The 23,351-nt window shown below is 30.4% G+C and overlaps 1 protein-coding gene across 4 annotated transcripts in view; it reads left to right on the top strand.

Moving 5' to 3' along the window:
• Window positions 1-237: 237 nt before the first annotated feature.
• The window catches only part of LOC107439710 (uncharacterized), a 36,942-nt gene continuing 13,828 nt past the window's right edge, over window positions 238-23,351 (top strand). Inside the window, exon 1 of one of the 4 annotated variants that reach the window (XM_071177921.1) lies at window positions 238-602. The gene's annotated coding sequence lies outside the window, so the exon portion shown is untranslated. The remainder of the gene's footprint in view (window positions 603-23,351) is intronic. The other 3 variants (XM_071177923.1, XM_071177922.1, XM_071177924.1) reach the window with 3 other exon arrangements.

Raw genomic sequence — 23,351 nt, 5'->3', positions numbered from 1 at the left:
CTTGTTTTCTTAGGTATTTTACCAAAGAGTTAACCCCACACATCTACGCACCTCTGCACGCCACTACTGAGACTAGTGATTTAAATTCATAAATGGGAATGATTTGAGATCATACTTTTCTAACCGGAAAAATCATAAAAAGATTACTTCCTAACTATAGTTAAGTGCATATTTTAGAAACGAATAAATAGTGATTTTGCATTTCAATGATGGAAAATGAAGGATATTATAAAATTTTTTGTATTAATGATTTTAAATTATGATTAATGATATCTATTTAGATTAATATTCTTGAAAAGAAATAATTTAGATCATAAGACTTAAGAAATTCTTAAGATACTGCCTTTTGTGACCTACGATATTTTATTATTGATTATCATTATCGTGAATAATTTTGAGATTTCTAGTAGTCCCACTTACCTTCCTCAACTGGGCAGGAGTGTCTACGCAGCTCTGGATTGACTGGTTCATAATATTCCATGGTTGTGATTGGGAAAGCCACTGGATCTCCGAGATGTAAACACCCACAAGAGTCAGCTCTGACCTTGAAGTACAGTTCTACCTGTAAAATTGTGGGAAGCAGAAACACGATTGAAATTAAGGTAACAGGCATTTATTATTTAATACTCTAGCAAAATTAATTTTATTTATTTATTATTGTTATTGTGAATTACTTATACGCGTGCTTGGTGTTAGATTCTGCTTCCTCCGTCATCCATGTTAAATCGTGGAGAATGATATGAACACCACTATCCTACTTATTAACCATCTATTTGAAATTTTGGAATATTTTTGTTTCATTTTATTCACAGAAGTGTATTTAATCGAAATTATCAATCAAAGATAATAATTTAAGGTTTCAAGAGTTATTTTTAAAACATTTGCATACTTTTTTTCGAGGCACTATTACACACTTTGAAAACAACAATTATTGAACGAAAAATGAATAAAATTTCGTAACTGAATTCTAAGAAACACATTCCAAGGAGTAAAAAAATATGAAAAATATTACATATTAAAATATTAACTAAACATGGAATTTTAGTTCATTCATATTGGTGTTAATGCCACTAACATTAAATTCGGGAAAAATGTAAATATCAATTCCAGGACAAGTCTAAAATTATAAGAGATCTTTAAAATAAATAATTTTATTATTTAAATTCATTTTTTTTACTGTATTTAGAACATTAAGCAAAAATTAAAACTTAAATTAAAACGCACTTTTTCCTAAAATTGATTAGTAAAAAGTAATATCACTTCTGTTTTCAATTAAAATGCATTTCTATCAAAAAGTTTCTTGAACACAATATATACTCATTTTTTTCACATGACTCGTCGATTAAAATATAAAAAGTAGCCGTGCTGATAAATAAATTCAATGTTACTATTGAAACATTTTTATTTTCAGTGCTCTTTAAGTTAATTTTTTTTAAAGTTCAAAAAGAATAAAATAAACAACTAAAAGAACAATCTTTCATTCCACAAAACGAAAATCGTCTAAATAGCCTAAGTTAAATTAAAATAACTTTTTTTTATTATTGTTAAAATTATTAACAAATTTCTGTTTAAATATCATTTTTTCCACTCAAAACATGTAATTTGATATTACTTGAGCAATATAATCTTCACACTTCGCGTTACGATTTTTTTTTTTTTATTAATTTAATCTACATTCATGTAAAAATTCTGAGCAGATTTTCTTTTTATGTAAATTCATCATAACATATAAATTAAAATCTCAATTCTTTAATATTTAAATAAATTTTCGTTTAAAAAGTATTTGCGTTGCGTGCTGATAAAATTAAATTTGCTTACCTTAATTCCAGTGTTGAAATTATCGTTCCACCAATCAACCAGTACAGGAGGATGGTAATCAAAGGTTGGCCCTTCTAAACTCTCGAAAATCGAAAGATTTTCCTCGCTTGAACCTTTAAAATCAAAGTCAGCGACCCATCCGGGGTCGTACCTCTCGTTTTCTTTTCCAGAAAACTGAACTTTTTCTTCTTCTTTTTCATTAAAATCCGCTACCCATCCTGGATCATATTCATCTTTTTGTAGTCCTGAATAATCTTCAACAACAGAAACAGGGGTAAAACCAAATTCACTTCCTTGTTCCTGATTGTCGAAATCAGCTATCCAACCATGATCCTCAGTCACAAGTTAATCTACTANAAGACTGAACTTTTTCGTCCTTCTTTTCATCAAAATCCGCTACCCATCCTGGATCATATTCATCTTTTTGTAGTCCTGAATAATCTTCAGCAACAGAAACAGGTGTAAATCCATGTTCACTTCCTTGTTCCTGCTTGTCGAAATTAGCCATCCAACCATGATCCTCAGTCACAATCAATTCAAATCCAGTTGGGTTTACGGAAGAGACACCAGGGATCTTTTCTTCTTGCTCCAAAAGCACATCACCACCAAGCTCCAACTTACCGTACTTCTTGGGCTTTCCCAAGACTCTCCTCCTGAAAAGAGAAGATTATTTTTTTTTTAAATATTAAATAAAGTGCCACATTTTTTATTCAATAGCATTTATCACTTAATTATAATGCTTTGAAACCTCTAAGTTACCTGTCCATTCGAATAATTATTTTAACCCTAGTTCGAATAAATTGATCACGATCGGAATGAGGTTAATCGAATTCGTTGGTATGAATCTATTGATTCAGTGTTATGACTGAATACGATTAATCGGAACGTGGTATCAATTTATCTCATTCCTTTTTATTCATTCTTATAGAAACAGTTTGAATTAAGTTATTGATCTAGTTTTTATTTGTATGAAACTTATTCGAATCAGCTTATTTGAAAATAAAAATACTTTCGTCAAATACTATGTGAATAGAAATACATCAATCTTTCATAGAGTTACGAATTTGTAAATATGTGTGTAATTTTGTAAGTATTCTTTTGTTACGAGGCTAAATATCTCAGACGAATCCTAAATGAACGGTTTAATTAGAAAAATTACTAGGAAGTCGCGTTATTCAAACGTAGTGTAGAGGGAAAATAACGTTTAGTATAATTTTTACGGAAGATTCGGTTTTGCGACATTTTTACTGAGTTCACGATATTTGGCGACCATTTTGGCAAAAAAATTCGAGTTTCAAAGCGATAGGCTTAATATTTGCAAAGTTATACGAGTAGTGTCAAGAATCATGTCTGTTCCGGGGTTTCTTCGCCAAGCCTATATAAATAGGAGTGTGCCATACGGAGTAGAGTAGTAGAGGGTATTAGTCTGCTTGTGACTACAATATTATTCTCATGTTCGAGTCTCTAGTGAGTTCATTGAACTATCTGAGGTTTCAAGCCAGTGATTTGTTGTGTACTAGGCTAATTTGAGCTGTAATTGAGTGCTAGAAATAGCTGTATTTTCTGAAAGATTCTACTAATAAATTTTTGGAGGCTTAAGGACTGTTTTATTCATCTCCATTGAAACGAACCCCTGTTCAAGATACAATGGTATATGACTTTTGTTTATTTGGTTGTTCGAGTGATTGATACAAAACTTGGCGATCTAAAGAAATATATTTGACCAAAAAATTCAACGTAATTTTGTAAATATTGTTTAAATGTTTTTTTTATATAAAATGTCAATAAAGAATTAGAAATAAATAGCTTAGAATTAGAGTTTTTTTTTCCAATGCACAATACCACTTTAGCGAACCTTAAGGAAAATCTAATGTCTGATTTCTTCACGAATTATTAGTTTATTTTAAAATCAAAAATAGTTTTAGCAGCATGCCACATTTAAGAAAAAATATGTCAGCAATTTCAAACATTTATCGTCACATAGACACACATTAATTCCATTTACGCCAATAATAGTTTAGAAAGTTTTATACGAGTGGAATAGGAGTAGTGCTGCTTTTAATAATCCTACTGGTGTACTCAGTAAAAAAAAATCATTGTTAAAAATTAATTTCTAAAATAAGAGCCAAATAAATACTAATAAATATAGAGTATATTCAAAATAAATATTATTCTTATACATTAGCGATTCTTTACCTGCAGTTCACTTAGTGTGACGTAAACAAAACACAACAATCATTGACTCTAGTGGTACTTAATTAATTATGGTAATAAAAACAGCTGGTACTGAAATAAAAATTATCTAATATAAGTTGTGTTGTAATACGTTTTTACGGCCTTCATAAGTACTGGAATTCGAGATTGTTTTGATCTTTTAATGATCGCTTAAGTTTGAAGGAAACTGTCATAAAAGAGCCATTTTCTAATTCAGGAAAATTATATAAAAATAAGTGCATTCGCTCAAATGTCGCCACTTGTGAACCAAACGCGAGTCACCAGTGTGATTTTTCGCTCACACCCTGCTAACGGAAAAGTACCATTATTACTGTTGCGTATAATATTTACGTTATTATCCTTTTGATATATGATCACGATAATGAAAACTATCTCGATATTATCTAATAAGATGTTCATAGTTTTCAAAAGTGATTGCGATATTGTAGTATTCGATGTGTCATCGAATTCGATGTGTTATCGCCATAGCACATGATATTGTCAAATTCGGGGCACTTATGCTCATATATGGCAGTACTTTTACTTTCGTTACTTGTACCGCCGGAACAAGTAAAAAGTACGTACTTTTACTTGTACTTCGTTACTTTTTAAATTTAGTACTTTTACTTGTACTTTCGTTACTTTTTTAGGGAAAAAGTACAAGTATTTGTAACGGAAATATCGAATGAAATCGTTACTTTTTTCTAAAACTCGGTAAGCTTTCTAAAAAAAAAAAAAAAAAAAAATTACATTAAAAAAAATGCTTATGTTTTTTTTAATTTATAAAATTAATGTGCAATATATATGCATTCACAGCTAACTTCGTGTTTAAATACCTTCTGTTTCAACTTATACTGCACATTCAATTATTTTTTACTAGCTCAAAGATCACAAAGCTATCTGAAACCCCGTGTTTGCTTTGTTTATGTTTGTGCTTTTAAAACGCGTTTCTAAAGAGTAAAACAATTTTAAATCAATGGTAATTTAAATAAATAAAAATAATAAACTAAAAATTAAAATCAATAGATAAAATTTCTTTTTCGTGCAAATCCATAAAAAGTTTGATATTAAAATTATATTTGATTTTAAAATTATATTATACGATTATATTATAAAATTATATTATAATATTCTTCCGAATTTAAAAATAAATTAATATCCATAACTTTCAAAATTAAAAATAATTAAATAAATAACAACAATTTTGCAAAAACATTAAAGAACATAAGAATATTATTCAATAAAATTTTAGGTTACTTTGAATTTTCGATTTCCTAGAAATGTACTTTTAAATCGTTACTTTTTTTGTTTAGTACTTGTACTTTTACTTGTACTTTTTACTCGTTACTTTTTAAAATACAAGATATTTACTTTTTACTCGTTACTTTTTTTAAAAATACTTGTACTTTTACTCGTTACTTTTTAAAAGTAACGTTGCCATATATGCTTATGCTTATTATTTGCAATCTGGTAATGTTTTACCATGATAGTAAACTTTGTATGATTCCTATAATGGATAAGTACAGATTTGTACTCTAACACTTCGAGAATAAAACTTTTAAATTTTAAAATAATATAAATTAACTTACAAATTTATCTCTTTCATATGTAACAGTTATCTTAAAATCTAATAAAATATTCAATATCTAATAAGAGATCCATTGATAAATATTCTTCAAAAATTGAATGCAGAAAGCAAAAGTTTTGCATGTTATTCAAGAAATGATTTTTGCTAAGTTTTTGTTCGAAAAATAATTCAAAACATGATATTTTTTTAATTTTATTTGTATTTAATGTTAATGGGTAGAATCAGGCACCCTTTGGATTTGTTTCTGTACCTCGGAGCTTTTACTGTAAAATTATTAATAGAAAATCTTACTTGTAAGTAATTTTCATTGTGCAAGAAAATAGAAAAACCGCCAAAATAAAGGAGCAGTACAGTTGTAAATTTTTACCTCAATTCATTTTCCTTTATTCATCTTTTGCACATTTTACCACGATTCGATGACAAAATGTTAATTTGGTAAGTAATTTAATATTTTTTTATGGAAATACAAAATAATCGCTTTAAGCAAATGAGAGTTCACAGAAAACTGAAATTAAAATACGGAACTGAAATAAAATTTAGTTATATCGAATTTATGTATGAGTTAATTATTTTACATTAAATTATTGTTTGTGTACTATCTCAGTATGCAGAATCAATTGTATAGCCAATGTTTTACACTAGGAACAATAAAACACAGTATTTAGTCACTTTTCTTTTATTAAAATTTAGAAATATAACAACATAAGTGAAACAACTATGCTGAAACAAAATATTTACAAAACACTGTGGTCAAAAAAGGTACAAAATACAATGCATCTTATAATGTAAAAATATTAAAAATCAAATCATGCATATAGTAGTACTGAAAAATTATCTCAAAATTGGAAAAATTAATGCTACACAAACTTACAACTGGAATATTAATATAAATTGTATTAAATTCATTAAAATATGCACTTACGCAACCCGCCTAAGAAACTTAAAAATCTTCATATTAATCTTTATCGATTTCAATGAAATTATATCTGAAATAAGCTCCAAGTATAAGCGTTAATCACTTTTTTTCAAAATGGCGCATTTGGAACAAATTAGCTTAGGGAAGAGTTTAGATGTTACTAGCTGCTTTTAAAATATTTAGTTGAACGAATAAATCAATTTATGCTGCTGCGTACCTATCACATACTTATTTCAACTTCTTATTCTATATTTATTAAAATTTTTACATAAATAGGTATGAAATATTTGGGATAATTTCTAGGTTTGTTCAAAAAAATTAATTTGATTTTCTATATTTACATGTCTTTGTCCTTGTTCTTTTTTCTTTTTAAATGTTTGGTCTTCGGAAAGGCCTATGCTGAATTGGATTAGTAATTTAAAACCTTGGCTCTGCATTAGGATAATATCTGTATCCTCTGTTGGCAAAAAATTCCTTACGCACTTCAAAATAAAAATAAAAATTAAGGAATTTATAGATGTTTCTAATAATCGCCATTCAAATCTTTGTTTCCTCCATCAAGAAAACAGGTTATGATGTTGTCCCACTTTTTCAGTAGTTATTCGTTAAATTTCGATATCACTTTTCAGTTTTTCTTGGTTGAAATATTAATAATCGATTTCAAACATATATTTGTTACCATTTTTCTGATTTGTTTAACATGCAGTCAAATTTAAACATAAACATTCAGCTTTACAAAAGGTTTTTAAAAATTGATGAGTTTTAAGTATTGATGAGTTTTTAAAAAAAACTCATGTCTAATAGAGAATTTTTCTTCGATAATAACAATGAAATTCAAATTACCGGAATAGAAATCTTAAAAGTTGTAAATGTATTTCATATAAAATTATATTTAATTTAACAGATGTTGTTTAATATTAGATTGTGTATATTGATTACATTTGTTTTCGCCAAGAACGGAAATAAAAGCGCAATTGTTATTATCTGAGGTTCAAAATATGGTAGGAAAAGAACCAAAATTTTAATATTTTAAGAAATAAATATAATAATTATTATAATAATAAGGATGAATTTAATGAAAACATGCTAATTTTTTCAATTGATACGGGTGTTTCGTGCTTCCGATAAATCTACCCGATCTATCCAGCGATGAAATAACTTAAATTTACAAGTAATACCTGCGTACACATATTTACAAAAGCAACCATTTTATTTTCGTAGAACACATCTAGCACAACATTCTTTCTGTTGCCACTCACACTTTTCATATATACACAGGCTAAAAAATCGTTTTAGTTAATATTTACAATGACGTCATCTTATATGAATGAATGACGTCATCTTATGAGAGTGACGTAACACTCCCACCTTTTGATTATGTGTATTCCAATAATCAAAACAACAAAAAATCTAATATAAATTTAAAATTATGTGTCCAAATATCTTGATGGTATCTTAACAGTTCGGCCACTTCTTGTGGTAACGATGTTTCGTAAGGTACTTGAGAAATTATTATGCTTGTCACCTTTATTTGAAGTTGCGCTTNTTAAACAATGTAGTTTTAGTAATTCTGGTACATTAAACATCAAAGAGTTAACAAAGCAATCTTTAAATTTCTGTCTTCAATGGAATAATGTCTTTTTTATACTTATTTGTTCACTTTAATAACATTCCTCTGCGTAGTTAAAAGTTTATAATCGGTTTAGTGGTTAATATGTTTAAATTGATACTATTCCATTTTTGGATCAAAGGTATAATGTTCATAGAACTATCTAATACTGATTGCTCAAAATAGCGTTTTTACATATTTCGTACCAAACAATTTGTTTGAAATTTTCCTAAAATGAAATAAACTATTAAATGAAAAATATATTAGCTTGATAAACTATATAATTTGGTGAACATCGTTTTAATAATTAGTCATCTCTATTATTCTTTTCACCAGTTAATAAAATAATAGTTTGCTATAAAAAAGTAAACTGATTCATATCAGGTATGAATTTTGCATTGATAAAAATTATCTCCGAGGATTTAAAATAATTCTTATATTTATGCAAATTCGCAAATTTTGTTATCGTCAAATTAAACTCAGCTAAGTTAATGTCTTACATAATAAACAAGAAAAGACACTTCAAACTTTTTTTTATTGAATTTGAGTAACAAAATTTCAATAAATCATAACTTCAACATAAATCTAAATTTAGTTATATGATATCAGTTCAATATAAATACACAAAACAAAACACAAAACTCAGGTATTCTGATACAGAAATATTTAAATGTCAAAACAAATAAATTATATAATAGTAGAACATTATTATTTACTGAACATAAAAAAAAGGAAAACTATATGAAATTACATAAAAAATTTCACTTACACAGTCTTTCTAATCCATTTAAATACCTTCATCGTTATTCCAAATTGAATATAAGTTGATTTCAATCAAATTTAATTACGTCAATCAATCAGTTCAAAATGGCGATTTTAGAACGTAAGAGTTGAGAAGTTCGTTGCTGATTAAATAAAATGTTAATAAAGGTAGAATTTTATGCTGCTGTGCACCGATTAAATAATTAGTTAATTTTTACTAAACTATTATACAAATTTATAAGCAGTACTTAACAAAAAAAAAATTTTTTTTTGGCTTTTGGAAAAAAGTTTTAAAGCAATTTTAAAAGTTTAAAGTTTTTACAACTTTATAGAAAACTTTTTAAGAGTCTCCTGATCTTTGAATGGCAATGGCTGAACTAAATCAGTAATTTAGCTATTACAATCAATATCAGCATGGGCCTTGCGTTAGGATAATTTCTGCAGCATTGCGAAGGGAAAAAAATCATGTTGCACTCAATTTTATAAATTTTATACCTTTTTTACATAGCATGCAAAAGAAGAAAAAAACGCCTGGAACAGTTTAAAAAATACCAGTTTAATTCAGATCTGCTTAAGCTAATACAAAGGATAAAAAATAAAACCCTTAATCCTCTTAATTGGGTACTTGCACTTCGTGAAGAAGAAGATTACGGATACCCACGCATGCCACCCATGACATCAGCTCCTGCTAATCGCTTATAAGCAAAATGGCGTGTTAAAGTTGAATTATGTTTATCCACATTAGTTAGAATGTTAAGAAACATGAAATTATTTTAATGCAACGACATATCGCTCTTCAAATTGGTTGAAATATAATTTTTTTGTCGTCTCCACCTTTTACTTAACTCAAATTTATTTTGTATTTTATTGTAACAGTGATATATTTTAGTTTTGGGTACCTGGCAGCTTCGATACATAATTAGTTAATGCTCTACATGCCTTCATACCCATCTTCGTATTAAGCAATAAATATATAGTGAAAGAATTGAAATCGTAGTGAGAAAATCTTTGTGTAAGAATATAGAATGTGCCACTTAAAAGAATTGATACTTGACGGGCTTGGCTTACTCGAAATGGAATGAAAAGAACAGTTGCTAACGTAAACAAATGCCACATTTCAGCAACCAATCAGTACTGAGATACCCTCACTACGCCACTTGCAGTTATCTCATTAGATGTGATGCTTTATTTTTTCTCACTGTTTGGTATATCTCTAGAACTCTTCAACTTTGGTATAGTTCAGTGATATTTGCAAAAGTTGTCCTTACCACCTTACATCATCAAAACACCCCTGAATTTTTAGCGGATTTCTTTCCAATGCTGTAATCGTTTTGAGATGTTGCCCAGAATGTGAACATGGTCTTCATCTCACTCAGTAGAGCACCCGAAACATTCGAAAACTTGTGTGCGGTCATGCCATCATGCTTATGCCATCATGCTTATTGTTGAAGAATTTGGTAAGATTCTGTTGCTGATTTTTCAATCAAAAAATAAAATTTCAAGCACTCTTTTTCATTTAGTAATTACTCCGCTGGCAGTACAAATTAATAGTAAGAGAAGCACAACACTACGCTCAAATGTTAACTTAAAACTTATGCCTAAAACTGTCGCCGCACAGTCTGGATAGGTTGAATAACTTTACCGGTATTGTACAGACCTCAGAAATAAATTCAAAACATTACCACTACTGAATCAGGGCTAAAGAGCTACTGAATGCTTAAATTAGTTTCAGTTAAGTGGCGCTGTTGTCAAAAATCTAGAGTATAGCGATGGAAATATTTTACGAAAGAACGGCGCAGTAGCCATTGACAGTCATGTATACTTTTAGAATTAAAAATGAATACATTAAAACGTTGCAAAGTTAAAAATTAAGCAAGAACTATGAACATTAGAACTTATGAATCTATTAGAGACAGAATTATATTTTATTTACATCGTAGCACAACCTTGGCGATAATTCAAAGGACACTTCAAAATATAGTCTAACGAAGCCGCCAAATAATTATCGACTTCAGAAACTAACGATATAATGGTAATCTATTCCTAATTTACAAAAATAAGTACCTTATATAAATGCTGTTAGCATTTTTTTTATTTATTAGAATATGTATCAAACATTTAGTTTGAAATGAAGTTTTTTTTATTTTTTTTACCATTTCTGGAACAGCGAATTTCAATTGAAAATTTCAGTCAGGCAGGACCTAGACAATACATTCTAAGCGAAGCCACATACTTACACTGTTTGTTGTGTAAAGAATAGTGGTTTCTAAGCATTCAAGAGCAATTACTTTTACATTTCTAGGGGTTTGTAATATTTACTGAATTAGTGTTGCCTGTCTGACAACGCAAATAAAATTTTACGCAATGAAGTATAAGATTAAAATCATTTTCTTTGGTTTGTTATGTATTAATTAATATGCTTGTATAGGTACTATTCCGTTCTGCAAAAACAATTCTATTACCCCAGTACTCATATTAGAATATTAGGTGTACCTATTACCATTACCTCATACGACTTTACCAGCATTATCTATTATCGCAATGATGCATAACAGTAGCCTATGATAGTCAAGCAAATTTTTTTTACTTCTCCCTTGATTAAAGGAACTTTAAAGTTAACTAACAGTTTAGTAAATTCGAAAGTAAGAAAAATTTTATGTTAGTTTTTTTTTTTTTTTTTTTTGTAACATAACTTACGATTTTATAATATTCTTGGCAATTTATTTGCATCGCTCTTTTGATTTTTTTTTCTTTTCGATTTATAGACTTTTTTTACTAAAATAAAAATATTTCAAAATAAAGTTTTGTTTTTTAGAAATTTTCCGCTTAATTTTGCAGCATAATAATAAACGTATTATTAAAAATAAACATACAAATCATTACCAGAAATGGGTAAAGCATTTATTAAATTCTTAAGTTTCACTGTAGGAAAATCTTCTAACATCGAATAAAGAGAACTCAGTTTCGTCATAATTAAGAAAACAATTTGTAAATTAAGATTAAAGAATAAAAATATGTTAAATGTTGATTTAGAATACCGTTTAAATGTAAAATCGTCTGTATTATTGTTTTATTCAATTTGTAAAAGAATCCTTTGCTTTTAACAAAACAGATATTATTTACTTAGCGTTAAGGCTAATTATCATAAATAATAACATCGAATGTGATTTATTTAAAGAAAATTAAATTAAATGTCTTATACTAGGAACAAGAGAAGAATATTCATGCCTTTTTTTATTGAAATTGAAACACAAAATTACATTATGTTATTCAAAACTATATATTCAGTTGTACAAAATCAATACAATATTTTGTAAACAAAATACAGCAGAAATGTTTTAGGATTAAAAAATAGAATACTGTAATAAAATTATATATACAAGCAAATTGTAATCGAAGAATATTTTCATCTCCAAACTATGAGAAGTAAAAATATTCGATTGTATTAAAAATAACACTTACACAGTCTTCCTAATCCACTTAAGTACCTTCATCTTGATTCTAAGTTGAGTAATAGTTAATCTCACTTAATCAAAACTTGAGATCCGCCTTAAAGTTTAAACGTCGATCAATCAGTTCAAAATGGCGATTTTGGAATATAAGAGTTTAGATGTGTATTGCTGATTATATATTGTCAGGTGGAAATTTATGCTGNAAAAGCTTCTTTTCTTGAAAAATCCTCAATCCCAAGTAAAGTTCAAAACATATTATTCCGTTATAGAGCAACACCTCTAGCTTGTGGACAGTCACCTGCTCAATTATACTTACATAGAAAAATCCGCATACGTTTAAACTCAATCTTTCCTTATCATCCAACACCATCAACAGTTTCCAGTACTCCTGTAAGATCTTTTTCAGTGGGGGAAAGAGACCAGGTGAGGTTGTTCATAAATAACCATAACGTAGGGCAGTTTGGCAAAGTCGTGAAAAAGTATGGTACACGTCATTATTTGATTTTACTAGACTCAGGGCGGCAATTAAAGAGACACATAAACCAATTAAGATCAACATTAATTCCAGAGAAAAAAAAGTGTGTGACTTTTGGCCCAACCCAGTCTTTTGACATACCTAGACCCATCTAAGATCTCCTCACCTACTCAGCCTAGTATTCCAGAACTTCCAACAAATTCCAAACAGGACGTTGTGACAAAACCAAAAAGAAAGAGACAATTACCTACACGCTTTAGGGACTTCGTAATGTCATAAGCATACTTCAAATCTGTTTTAAGTATTTTCAATTATATATTTAACATATTCAATTTTTAAGTAGCTAATGTTTTCAATTAACTGTTATTTCAATTCTAATTAAGTGGGGGAAACTGTTGGGATCTTCCATGTAATTCCAGTGGTGCTAGTATCGCGGTTGTGATGTAACTGCAACTGTGTTTACATTGTATGTTTCAGTTTCGATTTCCAGTATGTTCTATTGTTATGTTCTATGTACGTGTTGTGAATAAAGTTATTGTTATGTTATAAGTTATCAATATGAGTGCTATCATTGTCAATCATCCTAAATACATATCCCATGCCTTATAATAAACGGTCACAACACTCACTTAATCAAAACTTGAGATCCGCCTTAAAGTTTAAACGTCGATCAATCAGTTCAAAATGGCGATTTTGGAATATAAGAGTTTAGATGTGTATTGCTGATTATATATTGTCAGGTGGAAATTTATGCTGCTGCGTACCAATTAAATAAATAGTTATTTTTGTATAAAAATAATAAAGTTTAAGAATAATTTGTAACGAAATATTTATTTTATTATTTTTTATTTTTTGGGGGGAACCATTTTATGGCTAACAGGATGTTGCTCACATTTTTAGACAAAATATATGAGTTAACGTTAATTTATCATACTCTACATCAGTGTTTCTTAATTCGCGATCGTAACGCTTGAGTACGCCCTCTAGCAGGAGCCTGAAAACATCCGCATGAGTTCTATCATAACCATTAGCAAAGGCGTTCGCCATTTTCTTAGCAGCAAATAAGAAGCAAAATTTCCCTAAGGAAAAGGCAGAAGAACTTGAGAAAACTAACCAGAACATGCCAAACATTGAGGCAGAACACGACAAGCACTTAAAACCATTAAGATTGACATTTAGTTCGTGAAAATCCGATCATTAGAACGAAAGTTATTCAGGGCGATATCTTTTTCTTTTCTTTTTTTTGCGAACTGTACATAAGATGTTCTGTTATATCTGAGTAAGTTGAACGTCCTTTAAGTTGTTTTCTGATTCAGCATACCGTACAGTTAAGATGATGCTCTGTTATATCTGAGTAAGTTGAGCGTCCATTAAGTTGTTTTCTGGTTCAGTATACAGCACTGTTAAATATTCAAAGAGCCGGACTTCTTTTTATATTCTTTGGCAGAAGTATTCGCGCAGAGCTTAACTATCACTTCATACCTTATTTGCGTATATGCGTCACTTTTTTTTTTGTTCTTATTAAAATAAATAAATAGACATTCCTCTTTTTAGTTCCTTTCATTAGTGTACTTAACTTCAAATAACAAATTACAGAATTTAAGGCCGGGATAGCCTGGTCGGTAGGGCGCTGGGGCCATATCCAAGAGGTCGTGGTAAAATTAACATTATGGGTAATAAATTTAAAAAAAGTCTTTTTCAAAATTTGATTTCTCCAGAACTATTCGACCGATTTATTTCAAAATTTGTATTTTGCCATTTGAAATTATATTCTTTATAATGATATAGAAATTTTTATACCTTACAATTGAAATTTTTTATATTATAATAAAAATTAATTAAAAAATAATTAAAAAAATTTTTTTGCATAGTATTATCTTTGGAATGAGGAATTTAATAATTTTATCAATATTTTTTCGATTTGTTTAAAAAATTTCTCAAAATGTAGTGAAATACGCTAAAAGTAAAATTAATATTAAGGGATCCAAAGTTTCGAGCACTCTTCTGCCTGAATTACTGTATTTTCCAGATTGCTGTCACCCCCATATTTAGAAGGTCAAGAATCCAAATTTGTCCACAAAAAAAAAAAGTAAGGCCATATTAGTGTATGAATATATGACGATTTTTTTTCACCACGATTCAAATTTGATGGGACAAATTTGCCTTCGTGGAGGAATTTTTTGATGGAACTAACCCGCATTTGCGCTACATAGAGAGGAGGACCCCGAAAACCTCTCACGGTTAGCCTAACGGCAAAGGGACTCAAATCTATGAGGATATTTCACGTCAGCACAGTGGGCGGTGTAAGCAGGATGTGGAAGTCTTATCGACCAGCCATCGCCGGGATTCGAACCCGGTTCACATCATTGGAAAGCAAACACTCTAGTCTCTGAGCCATCATGGCTCACATTCTCTTTATTTCGGAACATGAATATTTCCTTATAACGTGTTAAAATGAGGAGAAAAAAATTATTGGCCCAAATAGCTTTCTTTGGTAATAGCTTCTTAATAGCTTTACAGAGGGAGAAAACAGTTTTCGATGTAAAATAATTTAAAAATCATTTCCTGTGTACTAAATATCGAATGGATAGTTTCATGCACTATTCATGCCACTATTTTATGCGCCTGATATTTCTGTTTAGTCCTGTGAGGTATTATCTCTTTCTTTTTTTTATTTATTGATTTATTTATTTTATTTATTTATTTATTTATTTATTTATTTATTTATTTTATTTATTTATTTTATTTATTTATTTTATTTATTTATTTTATTTATTTATTCACTTATTTTTATTATTTATTCCTTATTTATTTATTCATTCGTTTATAAATTTCCTTTTCCCTGAGGCAGTTCAAAAGTAAGAAGCATTTTTGAATATAAAAGGTGCAGTTTTATATATCTTAATGGATCTTACAATCGATGTTAAAAGGTTCATTCTAAACTTGGTTTTAGTCTTTTTCGATTCCTTAAAAAAAAAAAAAAGAATGAAAAATACAATGGATGGTATAAATGTAAACAATAACAATCTCGAACTCTTGACCTGCTCTACTTCCGGTTAGAAAGAATACAGCTGTTTACTACAGCCTATTCTGCAAAGCGATATTTTCAAATAAATTATATAATTTCTGAGCTCTACTCTGCTGTATTTCATAAGATATTAGTGATACCAAGTAATTCTGTTTAATTATTAGCTAAAATTTGTTTTCCTTATTCATAGATGTATTGTTAAAAAAGATGACGTGTTTGCTAGATTTAGAAAGAACTCGTTTTCTTGACAGTCTGATTTGACCTCTTTTTATTTGTTTATTACTTTTTGTTCTTATTGCAAACCGTGCACCATTATACGTTAGTGTTAGCCAATTGTTCGTGCAGCGAGGTTAAATTGATTTTGCAAATTATTATATAAGTTTAAATTTCCAAGTAGGGCCGGAATTGCCTGGTCGGCAGGGTGCTGGGCCCATGTCCGAGAGTTCGTGGGTTCGAACCCCGCCGGTCGAATACAAAGTGACTGTAATAGTAAAGTGAGTGTACTGCAAAGTGAGTGTATAATAAAGTGAGTGATGCGCGTTAAATCTGTCAAGTCGCAAAAGTTCTCCATGTTCCCATAACAAATCAATACCTCTGGGGGTACTGGATTGGAGATGGATCGTTCTCTGATTCAGGTCAAAATTACGATCTGGGAATGAATGAATGGGTGTATGAATGGATCCGCCCTATAAACGGGTGCGACGTGTGGTGTGGCAGAAGTTGAATTCTTGGTCATAGATGGCGCCACTGAAAAACAAGAAACTCACACTCTACCGTTAATTTGCTCGGTGTCACCAAGCAGGCTTGCTAGTATGTAAAGTAGCATTAGAAACAACAACAACAAATTTCCAAGTTGGTATATTGTTGACAAAGTAAGAACTGTTTTATAACGATTCGTTTTTTCAAATGATGATTCTTAAGTCTTGAAATGGCAGGTTTTCAAATGACTATTTTTACAACTATTCTTTTTTCTTTTCTTTTTTTTTTGAACACAAATAATAAATCAGGTAACAAATACTCGTATACAAGAAATGCTACTCAAGAGAATCTCAAAACACAATGATGACATTGTGAGCCAAACGGTTTCAAAATACAGCGGAAATCGAAATCCTTAAGTATAGGCAGTCAAGAGCTTACAGCGCACCCTAGTGTAGAAAGCACCATCCACAGGAAGAAATACTACAATTATCAAACGTAAAACTTAGTCAACAAATTTACTTTTCACACGCCTATTTAAATAGCTTTTTCGGTATTTTTTCCGTACTCGTTCTTCTTATACTCATACTTCGTCACACTCACTTCGGCATTTTAAAAAAAAAAATGGTAAGAAAGATTATTTGTCATAGTAGTACAGTTTCTTTTGCTCTCACAAGGGAAACTAGGGAAGTGTGACTCTCCAATTTTGAAATAAACTAGTGGGATGTATGCCTTATGAGGAATAATTTTAGGGGGCAACATTCGTTTCGGCCCATAGAAGGTCCTGTGAGAGATAAAAAATAATTCAATATATAGAAAAATCGGTATTTTATTACTTCAATGCAGACTATTAGTTATTGTAATTGTCTCATACTCCAATTAATTTGTAATTAATTGGATAATTATTAATTTGCGAATTAATAAATTAATCAGAAAATTAATTATTAATTAGTAGTTAGTTAATTATTAATTTTTTATTAATTAATTATTAATTAATTATTAATTAATTAATTGATTTGCAATTACATACTCCAATTAATTTGGAAAATTTTTTGGAAAAAAAAATTTAAAAAATTTGATGTCAATTTTTTTTTTTAAATTAACCTAACAGGTTTTTCTGAAAAACTACAGATATATAAAATTTTCGAAATCAATTTCGACAATAAATATGCATTATATAGTACGTGAAAGTACCACAAAATTAATTGGAGTATGAGACAATTACAATAACTAATAGTCTGTATTGAAGTAATGAAATACCGATTTTTCTATACATTGAACTATTTTTTATCTCTCACAGGACCTTCTATGGGCCGAAACGAATGTTTCCCCCTAAAATTATTCCTCATAAGGCATACATCCCACTAGTGTATTTCAAAATTGGCGAGTCACACTTCCCTAGTTTCCTTTGTCAGTGATTTCAAGATGGCGAAGAAACTCAATGGAAAAGAATAGCCCGGAAGTAAAATGAAATTAGATTTAATAAAGATTAATTTTAAGTTCTCCACTTCTTTCAAAATAAATTGGACTCTAATGCAGTTGCTTTAAATTTTGATTATTAAACTTGTGTTATAATAATAATAGACAAGTATTACTTTTTCAACATGAAGAAATCCCATCTTCTCAGAGACTGGTTGATTCCCCCCACCCACCATTGGTACAAGGGAAATAAGCCTGGAGCTTCTTTGACCCTTCCCTTTGAAAGGAGAGTCTGCACCACCATCTTCCGCCTAGCTACCGGCCATTCTTAAAGGTTTACTATTTTCTGAGGGAACTAAAACCTCTGCCCTAAATGCCATTCTACACCGGGCTTCCGCCGATCTCATCCTAAACTGTCTTCTCTGGGAAGACATTTACTCCTCTTTTGGTGTTTGATTTTCTTCAGGTCAACGGGTTCATAGATCTGGTCTGACTTCGTCAGGCCAGAAAAGGATAAGCAACAACAGCAACAACTTTTTCAACAAGTTATTTTTTTTAAAAAATTGTATCAAGTGAAATTCTTTTTGCTAATATTTTTAACTTATCAAAATATTGAGCCCCTGTTGTTGATTGATCGTTGTTTATAACAATACTGTCATATATTAATATTATATAATTTCATTAAAAACATGAAAAGTCATAATTTGAAAGATGTTCTTATCACAAAATTCTCACCAGATGGCTCTGAGTGTAACATAATGTAACCATGGGAAAATAATAACTCTTTTTTCTAAACTTTAATTGGAACATTCACGAGATTGACTTATAAATTTGTTGCAAACTTCCTTTTTAGCAAGCAGGATGTTTATTAAAAGTTACTAAGATGAACAAGTGTAGCCACATAACGGACAGCACAAAGCGGTGTTTCCTTACATTTTTGTATGTTGAAGAACCGACCCACATTTTGAGATTACATTGAACTCTGCAGACTTGTAATTTTGAACCCAATCCAGAGGACTAGGGAACTCCTGGATTAAGCATTGAAGGAAATTTACCTACGAGGACTTTTGAATGGATCCAACCCACATTTGGATTACATGGAAAGATAATACACGGAAACCTCCCACTGTTAGCCTGACAGCAAAGGGACTCTAACCCATAATCCGTTTACCACTGAGAATATTTTACGGCAGTAATGTAGTCATTGCGAGCCGGGTGAGGAATTTTTATCGACCAGTCGATACTGGGATTCGAACCCGGCTCACCTCATTGGAAAGCGAACGAGCGCTCTATCCCCTGAGCCACCACGGTTTGAACTTTTCTTAGTATTGATATATATAGTATTAGTATTACTTATTTCAGTAGAGCCGCAATGGCTCAGGGGATAGAGCGTTCGCCTTCCAATGAGGCGAGCCGGGTTCGAATCCCAGTCGATGCGAATTCCGCATCCGGCTTGCACAGACCACAGTGCTGACGTGAAATATCCTCAGTGGTAGACGGATCATGGGTTAGAGTCCCCTACCAGTCAGGCTAAACGTGGGAGGTTCTCGTGGTCTTCCTCTCCATGTAACGCAAATGTGGGTTAGCTCAAGAAAAGTTCTCACTATGGCAAATTTCTCCCAATACTCGATCCAGGAGTTCTCTTGTCTTCTCGATTGGGTTCAAAATTACAAGACTACGGAATTGAACATTGGTAGTAGTAAACCCATGAAATTGGGTCATCTGCCCAACGACGGTTATAAAATAAAATATAGCCTGGTTGGTAGGGCAATGGGCCCATGTCCAAGAGAGGTGGGTTTGATCCCCGTCAGCCGAAGACTCCCCGTGTAGTAAATGGTGACTGATGCACGTTAAATCTGTCGAGTCACAAAATCCTCCATGTTCACATAACAAATCATACCTCTTGAGGTACTGATGTAGGGGTTTCCTTGTCTTCCGGGTTGGGTTCAAAATTACATGGCTACGGAGTTGAACATTAGTAGTCGTAAACCCAAAATTTGGTCTGCTGTTCAACGACAGTTATAAAATAAAATATATTTCAGTAACAAGATTGCATAGAATGAACAAAAGAGCCTGGACAGAATTTTCTAAAGAAGTCCCACCCCGGGCTGTCCTGCCATCAAGGATGATGATGATGATTAAAAGTATTAAGTATTCAATCAACTTCAAATTAAACTTCGTATATGAATTAATTGTTTAAAAAAAAACATTTTATGACCTTCGAATAATAATTTTAGTTTCAATAAATTCGGGTTTTACAGAATGGAATCTGATATTAAATGTTATGCAATAGTTAATGAGATGCTTTTTTTCCGCTGTTTGATTTGATTTTAGGTAGACGAGATTTATTGCGTAAAAAAACTAAAATTTCCTTCTGTCTCTTACTCATTTTTGTGTTCAACAGCTGATGAAAATTAAGACAATTCACGTGATGGGGTGACGCATTTACATAATTTCTTGCACTTCCTGTTTACCCAGATTTGAGTACAAAAGAGGGGCGTTGTCATACGGTTTATTTTTATCAGGAGAAAAAATGACTGTAATAATACACGGAAATACTGCATCTGCTACCTATTGCATGTTTGTTTCCAAAAAAAATATATATGAACAGTAGTCTTTTGATGCATGCATATTACAACATTATTTTTTAATTAAAATATGTTTTTTTATTAAAATAGTAGTCCAAATTCCCTAGACATTGAAAATTTGCTATAAATTATTTGCGTACAGCATACTATAAATTTGAATATTGCAAGTGACTCATTTTTTTCTATTCTGCACAGCCTAAATTTTCACATTGAAAACCCACTTATTTTTACATACTGCAAATTAATTCCTGTTCACTTGTATTTTCTAAGTTTAATCATTTTTATAGCAAGGTTTTAAGCCAAGAGCCCAGTGAGCTACTCTTATGGCTACTCTCAGATTACAGAAATCTTACACAGCTTATCAGTTTAACCTTTATGTACAATTAAAACCGAAATATTTTTAAAAGCATGCGACAAGGATGCGGTAGATTTATAAAATCATGCTACTCTTATGAGTGAGTTACTCTTATTTCTACGCTCAGAGATTACAGAAATCTTACACAGCTTATCAGTTTAACCTTTATGTACAATTAAAACCGAAATATTTTTAAAAGGATGCAGTAGATTTATAAAATCTTGCTACTCTTATGAGTGAGTCACTCTTATGGCTACGCTCAGATTAGAGAAATCTTACACAGCTTATCAGTTTAAACGTCATGTATAATTAATTATAAGTCAAACTGAAATATTTTTAAAAGCATGCGACAAGCCCGAGATTGGTGTTCAATTCACAGCCTGGCTCAAACTTTTCGAAAAACAAACTATAGGTGCTAAATTAAATGACGAATGGAAATTTAAAAATCTTCAAAAATTCATTAAAGGTTCAACTTTGAAATTATATATTAATAACTGCTTAAATTGTAATTCTTATCAGGAAATAGTTGAAATTTTTCATGAGCATTATTTTTCACCCCCTTTTGCCTTTAATGATTTTAAAATTTTAAAATTTTCTGGCCAAGCTAAAGACCTAAATTCAGATTTTACTGAAAAGGTAGAGTTAGGTCGGAAAAAAATTTAAGTAATGATCATATAATTGAGGATCTATCCATATGTTTGCCCACACAAATCAAAACACTTTTGGTTTTAAAAGAACCCAAAACCCCCATTGAATGACTCACAATTGTTTCGAAAATAATTCACGATGCGGTCTTACCCCAAATTGAAACTAGACAAAAATTGTCAGAATCCAAATTTATTGGGTATAGACAACAATATCAAGGCTGGACACCAAGGCGGCCATTCATTAATAACTCAGTTAGTTCAAATCATTATAATCCTCGACAAAATCAAAATTTTTCCAGGCTAAGTAAGAGTTTTTTAACCAACAATCCCAATTTAGACCTAGAGTTCCAAAAGAAAGTGACAGATTTCATAAAAATAAGCAACAAACAAGTCATTTCGCCCAGGCTTCCCAGGAATTGCTTCCTAAGCCATGTAAATACTGTGATAAGCTTGGAATAAATAATGCTTATCATTGGGGCCACGATTGTATAAACAAACCTAATATTTTTACGGCTGAGAATCAAACCCACCCTAAAAACGAAAGTGACCAACCACAATATTGAAAACTATTAGTATCCGGATGCATACAAAATAAAAATGAAACCAATAAAATTGACAAATACCCGATTGTGACAAATAAATTTATCTTGTGAAATATTGACGCAAGCAGTACTTTAAATTTTATCCAAACTAAACTTTTTGAAAAACTAACTGTCCAAAAAGAAAGATAAAACTTTGTTAATGTAAAATAAACAAAAGGTAATTTGCAACTTAACCAATCTTGCACTTTGAATTTGAAAATTGGAAATATAGGTAGATCAGTAGAATTTTACGTGTCAGGGTTGTTTCACCGAATGTCTCTGCTTCCCCCTTTTTATGAGCGTGGGGATGATCAAACACCATACTCTCAACCAAGTCTAGGTTTTATTACCTACTAGATTGGCACTCTTTTTCGCCCCAGTATATGCCAAATGATGATCGCCAAAGGGGAAAGTTTATAGGAAGGAATGGCTCTTTCTTAAAACACAACCGGTATATTCGCTTGTAGTCGAAGTACCAGGAGAATGTATATATGATTCTCGAGAACTCTCATATTCTGAGGAAGAAAAGATTACAAGCTAACGTTCCTGAGACGTTTGCTTTAATAATGCATTTTTTATTTTAAGTTAAAACCATTCACTTTATAACTTCTTTGCAGACATCTTTGTTTCTGAAGAACTATAATTATTCTCCTGTTTCATTTTGTGCCGGTAATGAGCTTCCTTTCCCGAATTAGCACACTTTATAAAATAAAGTTTTCTGTATTTTTTATTCGATTTATTTTTATAAGATTCAAAATAGAAACATTATTTAATGTGCGTAAACATCTTGGCTTTAGCTATTAAAAAAGCATCAAAAATAGACATGTTTGAAATTATAACAATCTTAAGGAATATTAATTAAAAACAATATTATTTGAATAATATTGCTTTTACGCGAATTCAATGTCGCAGTTGATTATTGTTAGAAATATAAAATAATTACAAAAAACTTTTATCAGACTCTAATACTTTCACTTCTGATAAATCAAAAAGGAAAATGATTTAACTATGCTAAAATGGTTAAGGAAGGAGGAAACTGATTTAATTATTCATAGTTGCAATTTAAAGTTTTCCACACATTTTTCCTTTCATTTTTCAAAAATCTATTACTGTACATATCAAATCATGTTTTATCTTTATTTTTAATTTAAGTCTACAATCAATATTTCTAGTGTTAAGTCAATTTGTCAGCTTGCTTTTTAT

The sequence above is a fragment of the Parasteatoda tepidariorum genome, chromosome 2, assembly GCF_043381705.1.
Source record: "Parasteatoda tepidariorum isolate YZ-2023 chromosome 2, CAS_Ptep_4.0, whole genome shotgun sequence".
Lineage (NCBI taxonomy): Eukaryota > Metazoa > Arthropoda > Arachnida > Araneae > Theridiidae > Parasteatoda > Parasteatoda tepidariorum.
The sequence above is the reverse complement of the archived record's forward strand: the minus strand, read 5'-3'. Positions and strand labels throughout refer to the sequence as shown.